At 41.6% G+C, this 27,101-nt stretch overlaps 1 protein-coding gene across 1 annotated transcript in view; it reads right to left on the minus strand.

Moving 5' to 3' along the window:
* Positions 1–27,101, minus strand: part of zfhx3 (zinc finger homeobox 3) — a 333,992-nt gene that overhangs the window by 131,997 nt on the left and 174,894 nt on the right. The window contains exon 8 of the mRNA XM_034680500.1: positions 16,103–16,478. The gene's annotated coding sequence lies outside the window, so the exon portion shown is untranslated. The remainder of the gene's footprint in view (positions 1–16,102; positions 16,479–27,101) is intronic.

The raw sequence follows: 27,101 nt of genomic DNA on the forward strand, positions 1-27,101 counted from the left end.
GTGGGAGTTAAGGAGGGCGATATGCAGAGACCCAGTGAGAATGGAGATGGAGAGAGAAAGAGAGGGAGAGGCACAGAGCAAGAGGAAGAGAAGAGATTGTGACAGCCAGAGGCGCTGTCTCCCATCTCTCTGCGTTACCCCCCAAACCATGAAACGAGCCTATCCATGACAACTGCTTTACTCCCTTTATCTCCTTTCCACAACTGGAAGTGCTATTCATACTGCAAAATAAGGTCTGAATATACCTGTCGTTGAATATGCTAATACACGAGGGACTAAGAGCGATCCACAGGACAAAAACGTCACCACATCACAGCTGTACAACACCAAATATTTTACACAAGGTGTGAAAAACACAGACTTAGAGTAATTCTAGCAGATGCATGTACATAACTAGATTATCACTAAATGCAGAGCACTACTGTCACAAACAAACAAATACACCTGCATGATTTAAATAAATGTTGATCTCAACAGACAAATTATGTTGTCATATCTGACATATTCAAATATTTACAATTAAATCTTTATTTATCTTAGAACTAATTATGTAAAGGTTTCAAACAGCTGACTGATGTTACAAACGTGAAGCATTTAAAAATATATTCACTTTTTTTCAACCGGATTAATTAAAAAAGCAGATGAGTTACATTTCTGCACGAGATCATTTTTCATTTGTTCAAGACAGTGTTGCCCTGTTTCATATTTTTTTTAATGGTAGAGCTCCTATTTGATTTTTTTTTACATAAATATTGAAATGTTATAATAAAAGCAAATTCAAAAAAAGGAAATCTAGACTTGATAGGCACACAAACAAAAAGGGAAAAAGAAGTGAAGGTGAAAAATAAAAATGGCCTATTTTTTGAAGCAGCACTCTGTATTGAAAGCATCACTCTGGCGGTACGTTAACGTGAACGCAATAATCCCAATATCACAGCCGGGGCTGAGCAGGAGATAATATAGTTAGCTACACCAACGTCTGACAAACACATATTTGAAATGGAAGACGAAGAAATAGAGCCAATGACATTCCTATAGCTTTGCCAGAACCTGTTATAATTAAACATAAATATGACAATGAGACAAGACAGGAAAATCAGACAGGTGAGATGACAGTAAACATTTGTGCTGTCTTTGTTTTGTAACAGAAGCCGAGAGAGGGAGGAGGAGGAGGAGGAGGAGGAGGAGAGGGAGGAGGAGGAAGAGGAGAGGAGTGTTACTGTCAGACAGGGGAGGAAGGGAGATCACTCCAGTTTTTGGCACAACAGCCTATACCTGCCCTGCACACTGTAACACCTTTGAGTGTCTAATCGATGGAGTCTAAAAACACACAATCTAATGTTGCTGATGCACAAAAATAAAGAACTAAATAAGAATGTTAGAAAGAAGGAAAGACTAAATATGACTAAATCCTTCTCTCTTAGTGCTAATCTCATTCCGACTGCTCTTCTCCAGTCTGAAAGGTAGGGATCTGTTTATCTGACCTCCTCCCCTGATTCCTCCTCCATGGCCCATGGCTATCTGACCCCTCTACTCACCCCCCTCTCCACAAACCCACCCTCAGCCCCCTTTCTTTTTTCCCCCCTGCCTGACAGCCTTAACGTTTTGTCTTATTGAACCTGTTACCAGACTATTTTTGTTTCTCCCCAATCCCAAACTAAAGCCAAAGTCTTAATCCTGCAGATGCTGACAAGCACAAGTGCTTTGTGTGGCTCCCAAAACATACCAAACAACAACTCCCACAACCCTCTTCTCTCTCTCCCAGCCAGGCAGGCAGGCAAGCAGGCAGGCAGACCCACACTCTCTCCCCATCATCCCTGGGCTGTTTGCGCGGGGGTTTCCTCTCTCCTCTCTCTTTTCTTTTTTATCTCTGCACTCACTCCATGACCCCTGTTCCCCCTGTTTCTTGCTGTCTGACCTACCCCTCCACCCACACACAGACACACACAGACACACACATACACACAGCTTCTCAACCCCCCTTTCTGTTTCCCCCCCAACGGTACACATATCCTATCCTTGGCTCTGCTTGCTCGCAAAACCTCTCTCTTTTCCGTCTCTATGTCGCATGAAATGCCCAAGACTGGCGCACAATTCTGGCAGATTTTTCTCACTGATTATTGCACCATATCGTGCGTAAAATAGTCGCTATTTTGGGGAACATTTGCGGAGATTTTCGGCTTTCGGTGTTTCAACTAAACGTCAAAATAACAGCTCTGTATTTTTCTGCTCAGATCTCCTTTTTTTGGCAAGACAACGTAGTTACAGGCAATATACTAAACTCTATTTTTGCAAAAGGCCCATCCAGATTAGAAAGGCTGTCTCGTTGCAAAACTCGAATGTGCTCTCCTCGGAGAGTGCAGCCTCTGTTTTGGGTTTGTGGAGGATATCTTGTAGTTTAACTTTGCAAAATCCTCCAAATGTTAACTGGCTAAGCGGCTGCTAAATGCATGCAGTGACCTATAGGTTTAGCCTGGACTATACTTCAAGTTTCCGGCACTAACTTTGGAATAATTATGTCTGCTTAAGGTCAGACTAGTAGGGCAATGTTTTGTTTTCATTCCGGTCAGCGTTTCTCGGGGAGAAAAAGTCAGATACGGTAGCCAAGTAGTTGGAGGCAGCAGATATCCAGCCTTGCCTATGTCTCCCCTAAACCACATGTCTGCTGTGTGAAACGCAGCTCAGACTCCCAGGCTGTCCGTGTACATGGTCCTGCTGATCCGCTCTTGTCATGCAGGAGACCCGGGGCTTCGTTTTTTCCTCCTCAACACACCACCACATTCACCTAACACACACACGCTCGCCAACACAAACCCCCTCGCGCACGCACGCACACATACACACACATGTCGATCGATTTGCATGTGACTTCGTCGGGGAATGAGCCGAGAATCGACTCAAAAACATCGCTTCAAAGAGGCAAAGAGCCACGATAAAATAAAAAAGAAAAAGCCGGACAAAGTGGGGGAAAGAGGAAAAGTGTAGCGATAGAGGAACTAAGACAGGGCGGAGGGATTGCACATTTCAGAGAGAGACGTGTCGGAGAAACACAAAAAATGTGTTTATCCTGAAGAGGATTTTATAAGCAATACGGCGATGCTGAAACCCCTGGATGTGGAGAGGGTCAAATCTGTCAAAAATAGAAAGCGAGAGAGATGTTCTCCTTCGCCCGGACGCACACGGACCCACAGGCTGGACTTGGAGCTCCTTTTCTGGGCTGCGCTCGTGTGGAGCTGCCGCTGCCCCTCCGTTCGCTCCACACAGCCCCCTTTCTCAATGCATCTGTGCCTCAAAACACGTTTCTTGACACCCATAAGCCCTCTATACCTTTTCCCGACCACACCGAAATGCACATATTTGTTTGAAAACCGTGTTTTTCTACGACCAACTGCTTGGAGAGGATCGCTGTCTTGCCCATTTCTTATCTTCCATTCATGAGGAGGAGAGGACGAACGCTGATGTAAACACAGGTAAACGATACAAATACAATAAAGAATAAAAGCAAACTACTTGCATGAAATCAACTTAGGGTCGCTAGTCTTTCCTCACAACGTGAGAATAGCCAGCTCCGCTACACGTAAAGTACGAACAGATAGGGAAAAGAGATTCAGATAAGTGCACAGCGGAAAGAATAGGATCGTGGAAACAGAGAGGAAAAGAGACAAACGCAAAGTTGAAACTTACAATTTCTCGCTGCCGCTTTGTGATCCTCGCTTTTAATCCAGTATTGAGATGATTTAGCTAAAGATCCCATCAAGGCAGTCCCCTTTTGGTCAGTTTGCGCTTAGGGTGGCAAAAGAAAGATCATTGTTGTTGCGGAGTGTAAAAAACCGAAGTAGGTACTATTAGTTGTTAAAGGCAATATAAAAATAATTTGGATGCAAAGCAGGCGATGAGTCTTGTGTTAGAGGGAGCGAGGAAGAGGTGAAAGTGAGATCTGATGATTGAAAAGAAAAAACTCTTTGGATCTTTATTCCTGCTAATTAGTTTCCTGCAAAAAATGGCTGTGATTAATTCAGTGCGCATGTGCTTCATTACACAGGCACGAAGGGAAGGGCTAATTAGCCGCCTTCTGGATCAATAAGATTCAGCAAAGGAGAGAGCTCGGGAGAGAGAGGGAGGGAGGGAGGGAGAAAGAGGAGGGAGGGAGGGATGGATGGATAGATACAAGTAAGAAAAAAGAGGAAAGTAATGATCAGGAATTGAAAATATGGAATTAAGAACAGCGGAAAGTAAGAGTTTGATTAGACGGAAGACAGTGAAAGTTAATACTAGAGCAGGCAGCCGCAGCAGGCTCTGCCCGGCGAACAGACACAGCTTTTTCCTCCTCTCTTTTTTCACTTTTGAACGGTTTTTGTCCCGGTTTTTGCCGTTTTTAAATAAAAGAGACGCGCGTAATTTGGCCACCATAAACACACAGCCGACCATGCTTTATTTTACTCTGTCTCTTCCGACCAAAGTTTGTCATTTTGTTGGTGTCAGAGCTGCACGCGGAGCTCTTTCTACAGTTAGTGTACAGTCTTACGACAGAACAACTTATTGAAATACATAACTGAGTTACGGCTGCTGTGGAGACTTTAAAAAGGGAAGTGTCTTCATGGTAAACATGTAATTACGCCAACAACTTCTTGTCGTTAAAAAAACAAAACAAAAATTGCGACATGTCGAACGATCCAGCAGCTTTACAGCGATATCTACATGTATGTTAAACTGTACTGTAAACGCAACATATGAGCTGCCACCGTGTAGCGGTGTAAACTGCGATTACCAAAGCTTATCGCAAGTGCAGTAACACCCTTATATTATAAAGATAACAATGTTTAGGTATTCAGAAATATCTATTTGAAGCATTGGGAGAACTTACACTTTTTGAGAGGCATAAGTTGACTTTTACAGAGTTGTATTGCGGAACTAAAATTTTAACTAAAATAAACTTTGTGTGCATCATCCTCTAAACCGTGTTTATGGATATTCCTGCAAATTGTGTGTTCATATTGTATAGAAATATTAACTGTATGGTGATAGGCGTCATGATAAGACACGACGAGAGATTACTTTGATAAAACTTGAAGCAAGACCACACATCACAAATGAGTGTTTTGGCGTATGATTTGAATAAAGCAGCTTAATTCAGATTCATAACTATATTTAAAATCGGAGTGATTATCAGATTTATTAAAAAAAGTCCTTTATTTGAGAGTATGACGGACAGGATGTGACAGACGAGTCGTTTTTACAGTTACTGTCAGCTTCAAATATCAGCCAGGGTTAAAACTCAATACAACAATTTTAATAACATTATTATAATATTAAAGAAACATATTGTTTTGACGATATAAAGGCATTCACAGCAGCAGCTGCAATATTTTTCCAGTTTAATTTGGGAGCTCCTGAAAGCTGCTTTGTGTTAGTACACAACACAAAGTAGGTCCAGTGTTTTTTAAATACTTGTTTGCTCTTATACGGGAGTGACAATTTATTGAAATTTCATATCATCTGTCGTTAATTTCAGGAATTATAAATTGATTTCGACACCCAGCAGCACACACAGTGACAGACTTGTAGCTGGAACACAGAGGCATGATGGGGAAACAGGTTATCGTGACATCTATTGCGAAACTGGTGGGAACACGTTGTCAATACGTGTAGGTTCTCTGAAATAATAATAATCATAATAAGAGTCTAAATGTGGGACAGAGTTTAACAGAGGCGTTTGGTCAGCTCAGCTCCGGCCTGCATGTTTGAGATCTGCTTCAGTGTGAGAGATTTTCTGATGGAAGGAAAGGACCACTGATGGTCAGTGTCTCATCTGCCTTTAGATGTGTTTCGTGATAAGGAATTTCTAAATGTCTCTCAGATCAATACGGACAGATAAATGTTGAGCTTCCCTCGTTTGTTTTTTCTTAATAATCTCTCGGTGAAGCACTTCGCCTGTTACTGATGTCCTCTCGTTTCCCTCCGAATGAAAAGACTGTACTGCCAAAAGAAGACAAGGGAAAAATCAACCTTAGAGTCTCTCAGTGCTCTTTGTTATGATAATTTTATTGTTTATTCTCTGAGGAAACGGACAATCCCGCAGTCTCAGTGTGGACACTCTCTGTGCAAACAGCTCCAGATAGAGTCCTGCTCCACTGGATCCCAGTGTACCGCTTGCACTGATCACATGTGTGCTGTGTTTACTGAAACAAGCCGGGTTTGATAGTCTGCAGCCTTGCACTGAATTCCGATACAAGGTAGATAGCTGAGTTGTATCCATACTGAACGTAGATGAGTTTAAAGACTGTCCACACATGCTTTAGAACTCAAAGCACCTCTTTTAAATTTCTGCATAGGAGATAAGTCATAACTGGGAGGATGAATCGGCCTGAGATATTTATTTTTTTCAGACGTGTGTTGGATAGAAGAGCACGACACAGTTAAATCCAATGCCTGTTTTTATTTTTCCAGGATGCCAAACATCTGATACGTTAAATTTTCTCTCGTTGTGTTTTAAAGGCACACATGGCGGATGAAATATATAGGCTATATTTTATATTTTCCAAAGGCCTTTGACTTAAAGGTTAGAGAGGTTATGGAAGCCCCATGGGACGCTGCGTTTCAGATCCAATCGCATATATCCTTTAGAAGAGCCTATGAAAATCAAACTTCTCATCTTGTTGCCTATATGACCAAGCCTAAACTCCCCCTCTCCCTCTCTCCCTCTCTCTCTCACTGTGTCTCTAGTTCTCCTTCCCTCTCTCTCTCCTGTGCTAAAATATATGGCAGTGGAACACGGCTTTTCCTCACCACTTGCCGTAGAGAAGCCGAAGCAGCCTGATACCTGCCTTTTTAAAGCAATGTAGCATCTCCAGTACAAGCATGCCTCTCTCAGTGAAAACACAAGAAAACTGCATCGCCGCGTAGAGCAGCTCACATTTGTGCAGTGTGAGAGGCAAGACTGCAGGAATCTCGAGGATTTGTGCGCGTGTGCTCTCCCGGGAAGAAGAGATAGTAAAAATGAATAGGTTGAAAATAGCGTGCGAGAGGAGTTAAAGGGGCTACGAGATAATAAAAGAGTCGGGTGTAATTTGAGGCTTGTTGAAGGCAGCTTTGAGCCAGTCAGTCGCCTAAAGCCTAACAATGCAAAGTGAAGTTTACAAATGTATGCAGAGGCCTGATTGACATGGCTCCATCAGTGAGCATATAGTGCGGGCTAAATCAAAAGAGGAGCAGCCACACGGAGGCCCTGATGCTTTTAGGGCCCGTGCATCAGTGAAAAGGGGAAAAGGGGGGAACTGACAGGGTCTGAAGCTTTTGTGTTAGCAGCGTTCAATTGCGCCTCTCTGTGGGAAGGATAACTGTCCACGTGCCAGCCTCAATAGGCACACATCGATGAGTGGCATTGCAAATTCAACACAACCTGTGGCTATGACAGCCCGTGGATATGACAAAGAAAGGCAGAGGAGCTTAAAATGCTAAATGCTCCGTAGATGTGGGCCACATGAAAGCACTTGACCATCACCACAACTGCAAGGAACAAAACAGAGTATTCAGCCCCACAATCGATTCTAACGTGCAGTCACCGTCACCGCGTGACGGGGACTCTTCACACCCAGACTTATCAGCTCCTGCATTTATGTATTTTAATGCACACATACTAAATTAAAATAAACTACATTTAGTTATTTTATTTATGTTAGACTCTGGGTGCGCGCGTAGATGTCCACGCGCCTTTACGCATGCATGCGCACCCCGGACAAAGCACAAAGGGAGACAGAGGAAATGGGCAGAGGTGAAAGTGCTTAAAGATGAAAGCTCCAACCAAGGAAAGTCTTAAAACTTTATAAAGGGATAATAAGGATTTGAGGATTCAAGATGCTGATAGGAGGCCAAAGTACAAAGAGGGCGTCAATCAGATGTCCAGTTATTGTAAACAGACAGACAAAAAGTGGCATCAATTTTTAAAGAAACAGGTCAGATCATGATTTGATAGCCTTTAATTTTAAAAATGAATAAACTGGACAAGATGCTTTCGGTGGGTCACAAACAAAATAGAACAAAACAAACAAACTAACAAAAAATAATTAGGTGATCTTCAAAAATAATTTCTAAATGATCAGACTGCTATTATTATCGTTGTAATTAGGTTGATGAAAATAATGATTATATGTAATATTCAGAATGTATGAATTCAGTGACAGAGTGTTTGTTCCCAAAGTTTTCACGAAAGGCAAACCCTGCTAAAGTCACTCTCGCACATTTTATCTTTTTGAAAACAGAAATGAAGGGTTGCATAAATCTGACTGACGTTACTGAAGTTCGTGCCATGAAATATAGATTTTTCTATAAAAGTACAACTTTTTGTTTGGCCAATAATAATTAGAATTTTTAAATGACACTTAATTACTTAATTTCAATAATGAAGCCTTTTCTGTCCATGATGCTGGTCTAACTTAAAGATACAAGTCTGCGCTGCTCCCTCTACATCACAGCTCGGATGAGAGCTGCTGTCCGGCTCTCCGTGTGTGCAGGGTGGAGAGGGCAGCGCAGCCAGGTGCAATGGGAGCGCCCTCTTATGTTCAGCCTGACCACTGGGATCAAGCAGCGCATCAACTCTGTTACAAGAGCCAAGCGCCTGCGGACCAGCTGCTCCCTGCTAAAGCGCGCATTCGCCTTTTGGTCCAACAGTATATATCAGACCGCGTTTGAATCAGATAAATTACCTTAGCCGGGGTTGTTGTGTTATCAATGGAGATGTAAGCAAGTCCAACGCGAAAAACACAAACAATTCAGGTTAACATTTCACCAAATGAGGTACATTTTATCCATCTAAAACAGTGCTTACGTCGTCCAATCCCCCATGGAAAAGAAATCTCTTTGACTGTTCAGGGGTGACAAGCTGTAAAAGTCGAACACCACTCTGACTTGAACTTGGCCTTAATTAACGGGGCATCCTGCAACAGCAACAAACAGGGATATACACATCAAACGGACGCCTGGAACAACAAATTCAACTCAAATATATTTTTTTAAATTAAAACTGAATTTAAAGCTTCGTAATGGTTTTTCAGTGACTGTAGATGCAGCAGGTTTTACACCTGGGTGATTTCCACCTTGATGCTTCAAGCTTGTGTATCATGCTGGAACGGAGGCACGTATTACTTCACATTTTTGTGTATTATATTTCTTATAATTCTTCTTTTCAAAGCTATATTTGCAAATATAAAGATATTCAACTTGCCTGTGTCTTTGTTTCCCCTGTTTAGTGTTTTGTATATTTGTGCCACATCTTGAAGTGGAACATCTCAGAGTAGGGAATTGTGTGTGTATGTGTGTGTGTCTGTGTGCAGCCCTCTGTATTTAAACCTGAATATATGTTTTTTACACTAATGTCTGATGTTTTATAGTTCTGTGGTCTTATTTGTTTTGCAGAATGTTTAAGTGAGAGTAATAAGAGGGGATTTCTTCATGATTCAACTCTTCTTGCTTTGATTACAGATGCATAATCTGCCTTCTGTATTTTACAGGGGTAAATATTTTTTTACGTTCATTCTGGATATTTTGTACAAACGTTGTCAAGATGCTTTTCGCAGGTGTGTCGATGATTTTCGTCTGCTTTTGTTTTCATTTCCACATTTTCTGTATGTCTTATTATGGGAAGTTTTGACCATACCATTATCAAACTGTTGTCTCTGGGACTTGGGTTTCAATATTCACATTTTTTTTGTTCATCTGAAATAAATAATGAATATTAAAATATTCTTGCACAAACTCTGACGTTTCACCTGGCCTTTATTTAAAATTATACTTTTAACATTGCATCTGAGATTTAAATATTTCTAATGAAAATGTGAAACAGTTTTCGACTTCATGTGCAAACCAACGCCACGCAGGAGCATAGCTGACTTCACATTTCAGGGTGCATTTAAGGAAAAAAGAAGAAGAAGCAGGACCTGTTTTCTGTTGCAGCTGGTGTGATTTTAGATTTTTTTTTTTTTTTTTGGAATAGAAAAAAAGACGCATGGCCGTCTGGTCAGTCTGCCTCATTTCCATGAGAAACAAGAAGCATATCCATTTCTCTCTCTGTCCATTCACTCGTCCTGCCACCACTACCTTATTAATGACCCTATGCATTATTCAGAAACTGTTTTGACGTTTGCATTTTACAAAAATAATCGCGTTAACACACGATCAATCTGAATCAGTCAATCCCCACCAAAAAAGAAGTCTGTTATTCTTGCAAAATGACGGAAGACATTCAAATTCTGATTTTTGCTGATTTTTGGTTTCATTGTTCGAAATATTTCATCCTGACCACAACGACAATGTCAAAGAAATGAACCCAAACCAGACACGCCACGCACAGACCCCCCTCCAAAAAACCCCCCAGAAAATCATCGAGCATTTCTGCCTGTCTCACTCAACTTGTCTCTCCCCCTACTGTGTGTGCGTGCGTTTGTTTGTGTGCGTGTGTATCCCTGCATAGGGGTATGTGTGTGTCTGTGGGGGCATGCACTTTATTGTCAAACGACAAAAAAACATTTTTTACACATGTTTATTATTATGATTATTATGATTATTATTATTATTATTATTATTATTATTATTATTATTATTATTGTTATTATTATTATTATTATTACGGACATGCACATGTGCAAATCTCGTCATCTCAAACCGATATAATACAAACACACAAATACACGCACACGCACACACACACACACACACACACACACACACACACACACACACACACACACACAAATCTGGATGTGAGCCTGCCAAGCCTCAGTCCTGCTTCATCACACCTCGCCACCTTCAAGCTCAAAATACATGTTTGCAAGAAAATCATTTCAAGAGGCTTTATTTTTAATTTGTTGTGCCAAATTCCAAAGGATAACCTTTTCTGTTTGTGGATTTTTCATTTTTGTCAGATTCAAAAAAAGCTGCTAACAGTGCATGTTTTTCTCTGTCACATCTAGTGCACAAAAATCTCAATTCTGAACAGACAAGCTTCGCAAAAAAATTTGAAATGCACAAGAACAAATAAATAGCCAGAAAAACAAAACAAAATGCAGAGAAAGTGTTACAGGGGGATAATTTAACAATAGTACATTAGTAGATCTGTGCTTTCATCTACAAATGTCCAATTTCTAAATGATTTCAGCAGATATACGTCCTAAACTGAAGCAGAGAGCAAGCCTCCTAAAAAAGCACATCTGAGGTCGGGGCTACAGTGAATAATGGAGAAATCCTCAGAGCTGCTGTCACAGACTGTGGCTGAGAGACAGGCGGGACTCGTGGGGTTTTACACACTTTGGAAAGGCTCACTGAAACAGAGGGAACCCAAATCAGAGCCATATGACCACTGCAGGCAACAGCAACACTAGCTGGTGGTAAACCGACCCAAACAGAACAGGGGAGGATCACAGATCCCCACAACGCCCAGCTTATTCTAATGCCACTGCCTGTTCACTGCATTTGCTGTCGAACAGAACAAACCAGAAAAAAAAGAGTAATTTTCCTTGATGCAGAGAAGAGCCCTGAAACAACACGACGAGATGAAAGATGACAGGTGGAAGCGACACAGAAGGAAAAAAAACACATCTAGGATTTATTGCCAGGGGGTCACATCCAAATCCTGCATCTCACACAACCTCTGGATGCTTCAACGTCATACGTCTAGTGTGTATGGCTGGGGTCAAACAAGACAGCTGTAATTCAGAGAATAAAATCATAAAGAAAATTCCAACATAGCAAAGTCCTCACAGATAATGCAAAGTAAGTCTCAAGAAAGGGATCTAAGATATTCTGAAAACAGTTTCATGTCAAAGCATCTGCATTTATAAAGCTACAAATGCACCAGATCACACACTGAAACAGCTGATTAGTGCACAAGAAAGTCAGACATAAAGAGCTTTACAATTCAAATCAATGCTATCTATGAAGAAAACAATGATGCTGATGACATTAATGGACAAAAGTAGCCAAACTACAATATAAGAAATGAGAGATTTAGTTTTTTCTTCAGTGGATTTTCAGTGTTTGACAGTGACATGGACCCAGTCACAGCACACATTCATGCACTAACAACCATGCACACAGTGGTGCTGCTGTTCCAACATGTGAAAGAAGCCAGCGCAGACATGGGTGGGATCATGCAAAATTTTGCATGCGAGGAAATCAACAACTCATATCGCACTACTCCAACACAACACCCTGCTGGTGGAGAGACCCAACAAGCATCATGTGATCAGTGTGGAAGAGCCCCCTGGACCGCACGACACGAGAAGCTTTGTGTAAGTCATTTTTGACGGTCACAGCAAAAGTATAAAAAATGATAGATGTTCTATTAAATATTCTCTGTGGCAGGTGATCCCTCCCAGGTTTCCTGTGGTTGGTGAGTGTGGAGGTGACAGGTCACAGAGCATTGCCTGTCTTTCAACTGGCTTGGCCTCTGCGCTTCAAATACCTCCATGGAGGTGCCCCCCTTCTCTTTGTGGCCTGAAGAGGCAATAAAACCAAGTGATTAGTGGAGCTGTTCCCTTTTTTAGGTGCTAGCTTGTTAAGGAGTTAAAGTGATGGTGTTTATTTTTGCATGACAGACGCACCACAGGAGGGTTGAGCTAGGACCCCTAAACCAGGAGCCCTACACCTGTCCATCTCCATGTGTGACACGTTACCTCTGCATGTATTTATGTCTCGTGCAAAAAAAAACCACATCATCTTTCTGAATCACGGGTGGAGGTTTTCTGCTTGGACTGAGTGCAATCACGCTGCCATCAGGTGTGGAAGACATTCAAGAATGACACCTGTATCGCTGCTACCTGCACGCCCGGCTCATATGACTTGCTTTTCCTGCCAACATTGCTTTGTGCAATGCATTTAAGCACATATGTAAAAGTTGGCTGTCCTCATTCTTGTGGCAGGAATACAACCCTTCACCTCATTCAAGCGCATACTGTACGTTCTGTTTAGCACAAAATGCAGACTGACTGTCTGTCTATTGTCTTGTGTTAAGACACAAGAGGTGTTACCATGCACAAGGGCATGACTGGCATCATGTCAGAGTAATTATGAACACTGTAATACAGCTTCTAGCTCAGTAACATAAGAGCTTATTAATAAAATGTAATGTGCAAATCTACAACCTTGTTCCATGGCAGCTGAATCTAATCCAGTTGAACAAGTTGTTTTGCTGCTGTTAAGGGCAAAAAGATATCAACATGAAAAACTGACTTTGAATTCCAAAAGGTCACACAGTCCCTGTGGTCAAATGACAGACAGAGATGTGATGTTTTCTCTCATAGCTTAGAGGTTAAAATGTGTGGATCAGATCACAGGGACACATTAACTCACTTTGTGGCAGCTTGGGAATTAATCTGGAATCATCAAGTGGGTCTCTTGAGCATAAATTACAATTGAAATTCTGCAATGATTTTATGAGTTAAGTTTGTCAGGACTGTTCTGTCATAACAGAACTTGTTTGAATATCTGTTTCCATTTTTTTTTTTACGACACAAGACAATCTTTGCTAAGATAGGCTCCCTCAAATCCAACCAAAAACACACAGCAGATTTCTGCAGTGTGATAGTGTTAAACAAATATATATTTTCAGTCTTAAAGGAAAGGAACATGGTTTATTTCTACTATGATATGTTTGCTTTAAATGTAATGCTATATTTTCTTTTGTTTGTAGTGTCTGAAGATTGTGTTTTCATTCAGGAATGTAAACCAAACACATGACCCACGATGAACAATATTTGTTCTCAGATTTGGTTTTGTATTTTCAAGGACGTCTTGCGTTATCTGGTTTTTTCTTTTTGGGCAGAAGCTGTTTCTGTTGTGTGTTGAACTCAGGTTTTGTATGTTATAACTGTATATTAAACCACTAACATAACTAACCCCACCCATAATAATGAGGTGTTTAGTTGTAACAGCCCGATTAACCTTCCTTGTTTTTCCTATATGCATTTAGAAGTATTCACAGACTTTCTTTTATGGAAGCTAAAGCACATACACCTGATATCCTTGAGCCACACGCTGATAAAGTAGAACTGTGAGATGTTTTGGCATGTTGGGGTTCTGTTTTGAACATTCGCATGAGATATAAAGCATCAAAGAAGAATGATAACCTGTGTTTTGTGTATTTTTTGATCTAATATATTTGAATAAGTGTAAATGTATTTCCTCAGGAAGAAAAAAAGGGGCGAGACAGAAGAAGCTGGTCTAAACGTACTCTGTTTAGAATTGTAAATGTATTGCATAGGCCCTGCTGTCCAATTACATATATCTTTCATGTATGAAATCATGCATGTCTTTTGCTCCAAAAGGGGGAGGGCTGGCACAAAGGGAGCAACCCCGACTGCAGCAGAACAGTGTGCAGCCCACATGAAAAATAAGGTCTAGTGTCGGAGCCCTGGAGCCCTGGGCGAGGAATGCAGCTCCATCAGCGCACAGGCCAGGGAGGGGAGCTGCTTTCCTCCAGACTGGAGTCTCCTGCTGTATTCTTGTTGTCTTTTTGTGAGGCAGCTGACCCTGTGGGTCCTAAATCAGACTTTACACAAAATACATTTCAGATCACGTCCTTAATTAGCTCCACAACGACAAATATTGTTTACTTGCTCTTTAAAGTGTTTTATTTTTCCCAATACTAAAAATAATCTTTAAAGATGCAGGATAAAGAAAAAGACGCTTGTTTATTTATTTATTTTCTCTTCTGTCATGCTCATTTTCAAAACAATGACTTGCTGCTGGGTGCTAAATTTCGGTGACCCAAATTTTGTAAAATGACTTTGAACTTTTCAAACAAAGCTGTTTGGATCCCTAACGACATAACTCATCAGTATAACTCATTTTGTACATCCTGCTGCGTTCACTGTCAGTTTTTATTACTATAAATTCATTTCAGTCTTCAACGTCTTTTATTTTTAATTAGAGCTGCGTTCAGGAAAAAAACAGTGTAATTCTTTGTAGCACGAAAGCTAAATTTAGCACTTTTACCTTTGGTGTTATGGAGGAAGTGTTTTGTTATGCAGTTAATCTCACTTTCTTTATATCAGGTGATATTTGATTCCAAGTAACTGACTGGAAAAAAATACAGATTCTCTTATCAAGCAGAATAATTTAATACAGTCCAGATAACCTGGGATCAAGTCTTAATCACTGACTGAAAATGTGCCGTCAATCTTCTGCAGAACAACTGGGGAGCCAGACCTTAATATAGCTAAAAGAGTGACACCGAGTGAAATCAATTTCAAAGTCACTCTGAATGGAAATATTCATTTATGAGCATGTGCTATGAAGCCAAAAAACTCATGTAGGCATGAGAAACGTTCAAAAATGGCACATTTCTACTAAATACAGAGTCAAACGCAAACTATATCTTTCTTACACAGATCATACACACACACACAAAATGTAATACACCCATCTGTAACCACACACACACACGCACACACACACATACAGAACCAGTGGTGACATTTTATCAGCAAGAAAATCACTTTTGTCCCATTGGTACATTAAAAGACACCCACATCTAGAAAAATTCACAGGTCCCATTACTGATAACTGTTATGGAAATGGAACAGTGGAGTGTATATGTTAGACGTGTTACTCCATCCAACCATAAGTAAAATGCACTTTCATATCAGTATGAAAGTATCTTTTTTCTTTTGTTTGAATATGTTGGTCCTCAGCTTTATGTGTATGTAGCCTACAGCCAATGTCCGCACAGTATGTCAGCAGCTTATGAGAACATGCTCATCGTGAATCTGTGAGCCACACATGCCAAGCCGTGTCACATTTCCAGCACATTCACTCCAGCTCTGGCCAGTCACAGGACAAATCTGCAAAGAGGACAGTGAAGAAGCCAAGGCGAGCGTCTATCAACCAAACAACCTGAACGTATTCAGAGCCTCTAATCCGAGGGGAACAAACAGGTGAGCAGAGCATGAAAGCGGGGCATTTATCAGCCACCTTTCCTTTACACAAACTCTGAAGGCGAGCTAACTGTGTGAGGGGACACAGACTGGGGACAAGTTAGCTTCAAAGCCCAGAGGAAGTTAAAGGGCTTAGGGCTCGGACAGCAGGAGCATGGGGGACTTCACAGCCTTACCTGATGGGGTTTTTGGTCTGAGTTGCCACCACGCGGAAGCCTCTCTGACTGTGTTTTCTTTTCAAGTGTCTGTTTGAAGTCGGCAGGCAGAAAGGTCACGCCCTCTTGGTCACAGCAGGTTCGTTGAAGCGATGGAGGATGGCCGGCGGCTATTGCTAACGTGCAGACTTTCGTCCTTTTTCTTTGTATACACAAAAAAATGATAATAATAATAAAGGAGGGTGTAAAGCTATTGATGCAGTGCCTGGGCACCTTAAGAAGTTTTGGTGATATACTCCTAGAATTCCAGGTATTTCCAGGGTTTTCCAAAGCTATATGGGTCGGGATTTAGGGACTCCCGGGTCACAAGAAGAACAAATCAGGATGAAGCCATCACCTGGAAGAAGAAACCAAAGAACAAAGACAGAGTCAGAAACATGTTTTGAACACAGTTGGAAATCATGACAGCAAAGAAGGAGTTTCATGGCAGTCATTCACCTCAATGACATCTGAGCACATAATAAATGTCTTCCAGGAGAAGCAAACCAGAGCCGCGTGATACCATCAGGACTTCAGAATTAATCAGCTATTTTCAGAGCCAACAAAATTAATCTCTAATTATTTGGATGCTGCTACTGCCAGGAAAGCCTCTTACAACCTCAAGATTGCATTTAATAGCAAAATTAACTGCTGTGGGTAATTTCTACTCTTACACAACTGAGGACTTTTAAAATGAGAAATGAAAAGAGATTTGAGGAGAAACTTAATTTCACCGTAACCAGAACAAGACATACCCTTGTAATAGCATATATAATTGCCTGTTCTGCACAGGATCTCCTGTACATGACAACAAAGTCTCATAGACTATACATATTTATTCAACTGTCAATTCCAGCGGTGAAAAAAAAAACATGTAAAAAAAGACTTTGAATTCCACATGGGCCCGGTTTGTGAAGCCGGGTAAATATACTTGTCATATGTTCCAATAGTTCCACTGCGACAGAGTTTTAGTTAGGGAATACAGGCGGGAGAGGCAGACAGTTTGAGATAACTGAATAGCTCTTTTGAAGCCACTTCCATTTGGAAACCTTGTGCGATTATTTTTACCTCTGTGGTTAGACTTGAGTTAAAGCCCATGCTTAATTGTTCCCAAGAGTTCTTATTGCGGTGCTGATAAGGAGCTGGGGGAGCAATGTTTAAAACTGCAACAAAAATAACTAGACTCCTGCTCATTGGCCACAGGTCTGATAGAGTGACAACAGAGGATCCACGCAGCAAAAAGAAGACAGATAGGTAAAAAAGGAAAAAGGCAGACAGATGCAGAGGTATCATCAGGGTATGATGAGTTTGCATCTGGGTCATTTTATCAGTGTGTCTTGTTTTAATGTGTGCTGAGCTTTTCACAATCACTTCACTTCTGTTTAAAATATATCAATATGAATTATCATCCTTTTAAGCCGTCTTCAATGAAGAGTATACAGTTCATTACTTTCTAATCAATACGTAAATTATTTTTACGACACGTGTTGTCAGCAGTTACAGCAGACAGAGAGCAGCGCTGTTAATTTGTCGTCTTTCTTTCCCTCTGTCTCTCTCTCCGTCCAAGGCCACGACTTCCCGGTTTGTCAGGGCGACCTGTGGGAGTGTGTGTGTCGGATCAATAGCCCACCCACAGCAGAGCCGCGGGCCATCCCTGACCTGAGCTATTGATTAGGCCTGGCTCAGCTGCCAATAGCAATGTACTGGATGTGACACTGGGCTGAGACAGGAGCTGAGGAAGGGGGATTGTGGATTGCCAGTGGCAGCCCCACAGCACACCGCAGATAAAAGTCAATTCCACTTAACCAAATCACTGACAACTAAATAGTTAGCAGACAGAAGAATGCCGAGAGTCTCTGATGGCAGCAGCTGGAGGACTTTGGGGATTTCGTAGCCCCTGACCTGGAGCGCAACAGGCCATGAGAGCAACACTGTGACATAGGCTGGCCTCTATGTGTGGAGGCAGTTTGACCTCTGCCTGCACATCAGAGTGTTTGTCTTTTGAACTGGACACTTCTCACTCAGCAGGTTACTTCTGTATCATGAATGGATTGGGGACAACTTCTATCAATGGCTATCAGAGGGTTATTATTGAGGCTAACCCCAAATACATACATTGATTATTGGACCCATCCTGCCTACTACTTTGGACCTTCTTGACTTCAGCTACATTTTTTATCACAATTAAAGAGTTTCTTTGACACTATTGCTCAGTGCCTGCTCTATGGTGGACTAATGTTCAGTGTTTTTGGTTATTCTTTTCTTCAAAGACTACCTAATACACCTAGTGTTTCTGTAAAGTGTCATTTTACATTTTAAAGTTAAATTTTGTCGATTTTTGGCCTTAACTTGACAAGAAAGCTGCAGAGAGACAGAAAACCTGAAGAGTAGAGGAAGGGGAAAGACATCTAGCAGAGGCGCCACGCTCCAACCACTGAGCCAAACCGGCGCCCTGTAAGGCTTCTTGTGATTTGGCAAAATAAAATCTGATTGATCTTTTCATTTATTAGAAATAACTTACTTCAATGGCTATCAAAGGTTTATCATCTTGGACCATCCCAAAATCATTACCAAATCTTTGCCAATGATCTATGTTCCCTTGTTGTATATTACATAATACAAATATCCCACAAGTAGAATATTTCAACAATATATCTACACTTATTCATATAATGAGCAGTGGCGGTTCTGGGACGGGGCCAACAGGGGCAAGTGACCCTGTAAAACTGAACCTGAACCCCCCCGGTCCTCGCCCTTCTCAGTCTCTTTTGTCAGGGTTGAATGTGTCCCTCTGACAACACCCTTGGCCCCAGCCTGGCTCCCCCAGTAAAATTGGTCTAGAACCACGACTGATAATGAGACCTTATATAAGTTCTGAGGTGAAGTCTGAAGAATGCAGCTTCGAAGGAAAGAAGAAGTGGTGTAGGAGTGCTACATGATTTTTATGTAGGAAATGTCACCCCTGCTGTTTTTAAAGGCATCTGTAGGTCTTAAGCCTTACAGTAGTGTCTCCTGCGTCTGCACACACATGTAATGTGACCCCACCGAAGTTGTCAGACTCCTTTCGATCCATCTTGCTCCCAGTCATTACCAGTCCATATTAGAGTAGTTTACATGTCACTTTGCCGCTCCTTTGCCTCGTGAATGTAATTCTGTGACCACTGCCTCCTTGTGCATTCAGCACCTATCTATGGCTCCATATCTCTCCCTGTAATTGCTGAGTGACAGAAAGGCAATACTGACCACTTCATTATAGGACAGCCCGACTGACTGGACGCCGGCCTCTTGGCTCCAGGTCACCGTGGCCACACTGACCTTATCTGTCGGGTCGTCAGGGGTCAGTCACCCAGAATTTATAAGGACTTTACCAGAGTTGCCGAGGGTGCCATACAGCAAGGTCGCCTGACCCCGCCGAACTACTTATATCAGCTATTGATTGCAGTTTGTCCACTTCAGTTGAAGACTGACTAATCTCCCAACGCTGGAGTCTTAGGGGGAAAAGCTTCAGTGCAAAGTTAAGTATTGGAAGTAACAAGAGTGATGGTGGGGCCAGCGAATACGGATGACCAGAAGAGGGGCACAACGTGAGATGTGGTGCTGCGGGGTTTAAGAAACAATATGTGTAAGAACAGTGGGGATGTTGTAACAGGACTGGAGGAACAAGTGTGGTTCAAACCTGGAAAAAGGTTCTATTCTTAGGGTACACTAGGGGAAAAAAGCTCTGTGCATGGCAATTTCTTGGAGTTATTATATATAGGAGTTGTAGCGAGATATATTGAACTGCAGTACTTTTCATATGAATGAGGATCTGCAGTCCAAGGATCCAGTTATTGTTGTCTTCTAATCAGACAGACAGTATACCTATTTTCTGTACTCAAGTCCTATTTTTCTGTTGCTTCAAACCTTTTGGTTTTTAATTTCTTTGCTCCCAAGACGATTGTGTTAAACAAAGAAAAAATGTATAAGCATACAGTCCAGTTACTTCTGTTTATCCCCCCAAAAATGCATGAACCCAGCTGCAAAAACAATCTGATACGGGTCTGTCTGTCAACCGTCTTTAGCTGCACATATGGATAAAGATATGTGTGATTGTCAGTCTGCATCCACATGTGTATTTCTGTGTGTGCGTCTGCACCAGCCTGCGTCAGTGTGAGACCCTTTATGTACATACTAAAGCATCCCTGATGCTCGTTAGATCTCGTCTCTCGGCAGCTGCTTGGCACCGTTCATATTAAATCACAATAATGGCAGATGAGCTCTCGCGCTGCAGAGACAAGCATGTGTTTGAAACTGCACTTTATTACACTTTGTTCCTTTAATCACAAAAACTACGCCAAAAGATAACCCGGTTTTTAAAAATCCCAGATAAACAGCAACGATTGCATCTTTAAATAATAAATGATCCGCTGCCTCTTACAGACGGGAATATAACTGAAAATAATTGAAGACAACAATGTCCTATAAGAGCACCGCTCCAGCAGTGCTGATTCAGAATCCCCCATAACTTCAAACACTAAGTCATAAAGTATGGATAATCCGTAAGAGAGAGGCATGCGTCTGTTTACAATTTCCTTCTAATTAAGGCTACACGATGGGGTCTACCTTTGCTAAATTTGATGTGTGTTTGTTAGACTTCCTGAGAAACTGTACCACTGGCAAATTAGGGGTGGAATACAAAACGAAACAAACAATAACACTCTAATATGATCTGCAGTCAAGGAATAAATATTTCACTATCTGTCTACATTTGACACACTTTCAGCTAAGAACAAAGGAACCCTAAACAACAAATTGCCCAAACTTGGTCTTAAAACAATAACCTTACTGACCCTGAATTAATTCACAAAATAAAGTAGCAAATCAACTTCACCAGGGTGTATTTAATATCTCAAATTTGGGACTTTAAGGACACATTGTTCCTTTTTTTCCCTGTTGGCTGCCATGTGAAGGAACAGATCAAGAAGTTAACAAAGAAAACTCTGGAGTAAGACAAATCAGCAGCACGTTTAAAGTTGTTTGCAGAGACTATAAATGTTGTGCTACTTTATAACTACCGCTACCAAACACTGATTGTCCTCGGTGTGCAGCCTGAGTGAATAACTGGTCTTAAAAAAAACATGTTCATATCCTCCAGATGATAACGCACATCAGAATTTTTCTGTATGAGTCCAGTGATATAGAGTATGAAAACTCAGGTAAGCACCATGCTGATGAAGGTGATGTTTCCCATCTTCCCTCTGTGAACCACGCCGCCTCTGTGCTGTGTGTCTAAGAGGGATAAGGCAATGCTTGATGATTAATCACTGGACATAATAAAGCTTCTCACCAGGAGCACACAGTCCAGCTGATTCTATGATATGATTGGGGCCGATTAGAAAAGAGAAATAATCATTCCTTACAGTGCATTCATGGAAGACTCTAATGATATCTTCTGATTGGACCTTGCGGAGAAGATAATAAGGGGCCGTCTTCAGAATGGACTCTGAGATTATTTCTTTAACTTCATGAAATGGGGCCACGGGCCTGGATGCTGCAGATTTGAGGATTAAGATAAGCTGACCTTTCACATTATGTTGCCATGTATAAAAGATGAAGTTTACAGTCCCTCATCACATTAGACCTTATCAATGGTTAGAGCCTCTGTGAAGCCCCTTTGAACATCACAATGGTTTTTCAGCCTTGTATACAACAGGCCTCTACCCCCTAGTGTGGGATTACTGTGCATGTGTGTCTGTGTGTGCGCACTGAAAGGGTGTGTTGTGGACGTGCATGCTCGCTTGTTTGAACAAAGCATTTATTCCTTGTTTAAACTTTATTCTTCCTTCCTCAGATTCATGGTCATTTGGGACAAAAAAATCGACACTGGTAGGTAGAATATTTAATCCCTCAATTTAACCGATTTGACAGCAATGAACCAGAAGCACACGATTACTAGCACAATCAGTGAGTGTCAAGCATTTTTACTCTCAGACAACAGTCTCAGTGTAGTCGGGACAGGTCGCTCTGCCCTGTGAGTGAGACACTCAGCAAGAGGAGAAAAACACAGACTATTTCATTTCCACAGTTCTCCAAAGTATCATCGTCATAAGTCTGGTATTGAATCTTAACATCTGAGAATTCTAAGAAAAATGAAGAAAAAACTGTCAAATAGAAGGCAAAATGTCACTGTTTCAAATGCAAACCAGCATGTTTAAAACATTTTTTCAGATCAAGTGATATGATGTTGAAACTAGAGGAGTGATAAACCTGTCACTTACAGATACTGTCACTCGTTTCAATCTGAAAACAAGTGAAACTATATTTGAAACAAGTCAAACGATCTAACCCCGATGGCAGTTTTGTTTTCTCTTGTTTTGGAAGAGAACAGACTAAATTGAGATAAAAACTTTAAATTTTGCAAAATTTGGTGGGTTCATGAACAGTGAGTGACACTTTTGGATCATAAGAGAAGCAAACTCTCTCTGCTGGGCTGAGCTGAAGAGCTATAGGCTCTTAAAGGCATCAGACGACTGGCCAACAACTCCAGGCGTCTTTGATGTGGGAGGCATTGCTTACCCCTATAACTTACAGCCCAGCTCTGCAGGGACTTATTTTTATAACCTCTATTATTTTCTATCATAAATATTCAAATCCAGATCTTAAATCCAGAGCTTAGTGAGGAGAATAGCCAAAAACAACATGCAGCTCTTCAGCTTCCCCCAGCTCTCGCTCTTCTATAGAAAATCATTATGAAGATTAATACAGAAATCAAACAGAATGCTGAGACGAGACTGTAGGACGCAGCAAAAATAATGCACTCATATGAAAGACTCGGGATGGAATTTTTTGGTCAAGGATCTTTGGCTGTTTTGTTCTTTATTTGTTTGAGCATTTTGACACATTCTGCATTTCCTCCTTTCGGCTGTGAATTAATATTTGCAGCTTGAATATTAATCCTGATTCAGTGGTGGATTAGTTTGCTATTGTCCCCCTCTGTGCTGAGCCCTAAATAGAGGCGCTGACATGGAGAGGAAATCTATACCTCTCTGCCCTGCAAACAAAGACCTCTGCACCCAGAGATAACACATGTCCCTGCAACACAGACCCCCCTACTCTCCCCACACACTGCATCCTCCATCTCTCGCTCTCTTTTCTCTCTCCCCAAACCCTCAGTTCCACATTTCCCCCTCTTCTCTCCACTCTCTTCCTCCCTCTCCCTCTCTCAGAAAAAACTTTGCCATGCTAGATTTGCAAGGCAATTGTGCCCTTAAACCGCGCCTCTTCCTCAGCTTATAGCATGCATTTTCCAGAGTTTATCAAAGAATACAATGGGGTTATGCTTTCACCATTATTCTCCAGGCAAGAACAGTAATTTAAATGCACCAGTACTACTGAGGCAGGGCGCAGCCCTGCTGTCTCACTATGGAACAGAGCGAGATGAAAATGCGTTACAAAAAACGCACTGCATTACTTTGTTGACCTTTCCTGTTCTCATAGTTTACAAACAGCTGTGAAGCTCCTTCCTCTGGGCTCTTTGTACATCAGAGACGAGGACTGATGGAGGCACGCCATGCTTAAATGAAGGGCTTTTTCTAACTTGCCTCCGTTGTGGCTCACAAACACAACCTAACAAACACACATTTACTTTATCTCTGCCGCCAAAGCAGCTGCCAAGGTGAAGGAGGAAATACATAGTGAAACAGATATGATGGAATCCTTTCATGTAAGTATATATTTTAACAGACAGCCTGCTCAACAACAAAAGAGAAAAATATATAAACATATGCACACATCAGTATAGCCACCCACACATAGGAATAAGTTTAATTTTCTCTCCCATTGTAATGGCATCGCTGACTATTTTTCATAAAGTAAGTCTGTTTTCAGAGTAATTGAAGTTAAAGTTGCTCGGCTATTTTGATGCAACTAAATACGTCCACAACAGTTCATCTCAGACTCTTGTTGCAAAGGAACTGCAAACGGACGTCCTCCATGACACTAATCAGCACATACCTGCAAGCTCATATAGTCAGATACTATATCAACACACACACATGCACATGCGCACATGCGCACACGCACACACACACACACACACACACACACACACACACACACACACACACACACACACACACACACACTCATGTTTTATCACAGCATTGTGAAAGCAAATAGGAACATTGAGTACTGGGCCTCAGATGGTGCTCCTACATGTGTGACCCGAGGCTGAATGCCAGGTGGATATTAACAGGGAGCTGAGAGGAGGAGGAGGAGGAGGAAGATGCAAGGGACAGAGGATGAGGAGGACAAGGAGTTGGAGAGAAGAATAGAATATGGATAGAGTAAGGAAATAAACACACATAATGAGGAAGAGGGAGATAGGGAAAGGATAGGATAGAGATGCGGTGAAGAAGCAAATATTAGGGGAACATGGAGGAGACGGTTGAATACAGACAGGACCAGCCAGACTGATGCCATTATGTTAGTAATCAATCCATTGGTGTCTGCGTGTCTGGGTGGGCAGATACTCACAGTCTGGAAGGGGTTAATGGGAAATCAATGATAGGGATGTGCTTATGAGCGGGACATGGGGAAAGGGGGACAAAGGGGGGAGAGAGTGAGGAGGGAGAGAGGGGCGGGGAGGGGGAGATAGGAACATTGTTTCCTGTGATAGCAGCAGACTTCCCAGATGTTATCTGTCATTCAAAGCAGCACTCTGGTGACCAGATGTTTAGGCTCAATGTGCTGGAGTGGGTACACATCCTACTGGGGGATCAATATAGGTCAAGTGCATGATAATATTTATCACAAGTCTGCTCACACAAGACTCCGCAGCACAGAGCAGGGAGAAAATGATCTTTGTTTAGAGAAGTATCCCAGTGATAAGTTTGTTTATTTCATAGAGGTATTTAAAAATGCTGGTGTTTTCTCATTAATATGGATCGTATGTCTGGCCCGCATCAGTGATATCTGTGTCCAAAGCCCATTACTGGAAACAAAGGGGAGCGCTGATTTGGAAAGAAAGGTAAAATAAATACAGTGAAAATCAGCCAAAGTAGTTTTCTAAAAGGCCTGGAGGCATTTTGGGAGGTGGGTGGGGGGTTGGAAAAGGGGAACCAAGAGCAGGTCCCAGTGCAGTGAGGCTCTTTGTAGTTTGAGCAGTCTGAACTAGCCAGAGGCTTACTGCTCTAACCCCTCACACTCACAGAGACTGTTTGGGGAAATTACACCACAGAGTAATAATTAATCAAGTAAACGCTGAACTGCTTTGATTTGGATTACATTAACATATTATCAATAATGTATTAATCAAATACAAATAAACACCTCCGCATAATGGCATACTTAACTAACTGCAATTTCACACTTGGTGGAAAAGTTGTGCTCCTTGAAGCTATGAGGGGAAACCACAGGAAACTAAACTGGAAAAGCAGAGTTTTTGTGGTCTTGAATGCAACACCTTGTAGCACTTAACTGTCTCTGTTCATCAACTCCCTTCTTCATCACTACACAGCTTATTTCAAGTGCTTCCACCAAGAGGCAAAAAATTATGAATTCATCTATTTATGCTTAACAAAGGGAGAATGCATCATGCAGAATAAATAAACACACCACTGATGAGGCACGGAAAAACACAATGCAAGTAATTTGTGCAAAGCTACTCCAGGTTTGATTCCAAAGGCAGCTAAGTGGATTGAGGAAAAAGAGTTAGTCACTTTTATCATTTTTGCAGAGGAGTCGAATCAGCTCTGCTTTTGTATTTTCACTTAAATTCATGTTCTGTTTTTCTCCGATAAGTTGTGTTGTTTAAAAGCATCCGTTTCTCGCCTAACGCTTTGTTCATTGGGGGAACTTCATGCCCAGGGATTTTCTAAACACAATTCATCAAAGTGGAACGGCAGCCTTTTTTTTTCTGCATTCCTAATCCTTTTTGCTGCAGATGAGAGATTTGCTGTTCAGACTCATTAAGATTAAAGCATTTTGCCAGAGTTATTTAAGAATGCAAAGTTCCATGTGAGACCTCTCAGAGTTCAGAACAGAAGAAAATCCTATCGACACGCTCGGTGCACTGGGGGCTGATCTTAGCCAATATTTCTATATTTGGTGTCAGTGATTGAGTGATAGCATGTGAAATGTTTTTTTTCTCCCCTGATGCATTGTGGTTTAGACTTACAATCACTTTTCCATCCTTAACATCAGAACAAGGTTAGGTGTAACTTTTTATCTTTGGTTATACCTGATATTAAAAAAAGACTAACTTTTCCCCTGTTATTAGGTTTTCATCAAAACATTAGTCTATGCTGACTGATATATTGTGCACATAGATTGTAAATGTGCATGATAAGTGGAACGTTGCTTTCTATTACTCTGACAGCAGATATGTTGGCTAAGGTAAGGGCCTGGGTCATCTGGATTGACTGACAATAGTTAATGTGCAGCTGGAGGAGACTGCAGCCTTTCAGCTGAAAAAGAAAATTATCGTTGGACCGCGCTGAGTGTTAGTCTTCTGCCTAAGTATTTTAATATTAGGGTTTTTGGCCGGACTCTCAGTAGTCTTTTGGCCGCTCTGGAGCTGGAGAAAGACTCGGATCCCGTCGTCTGTAGAACACAGCTCCAGTCTCGGCACCTTTCCCAAACCTTCCAACTCCAAGTGTCGCAATCTGGTTCCATTTTACAGCTGGCCTTGAGATTGTAACAGAGCTCCTTTCTCTCCCTCCTCAACCGCATATTTAATCCCTGTGCTTATGTCAAACTTAATTACAGGACCTTGTACGAAAAAATAACAAGTGAGCCTTGTAGGGGAGGGAGAGAGGAAAGGAGAGTATTAGGAGAGGGAGAGGAAAAGAGACATAGGGAGAATGGTAAGAGGTGTGAGGGGAAGAAAAGAACAACAGAGATATTTAATCTGAAGACTGGGTGTGTTCAACGACCGGACCAAAAGCTTTGATGTAGAGTACCTCCTTTCAGCTGACACAGGAGCAGGCACGACCTGTTCTTT

The sequence above is a fragment of the Notolabrus celidotus genome, chromosome 3 (assembly GCF_009762535.1).
Source record: "Notolabrus celidotus isolate fNotCel1 chromosome 3, fNotCel1.pri, whole genome shotgun sequence".
NCBI classification, from domain to species: Eukaryota; Metazoa; Chordata; class Actinopteri; order Labriformes; family Labridae; genus Notolabrus; species Notolabrus celidotus.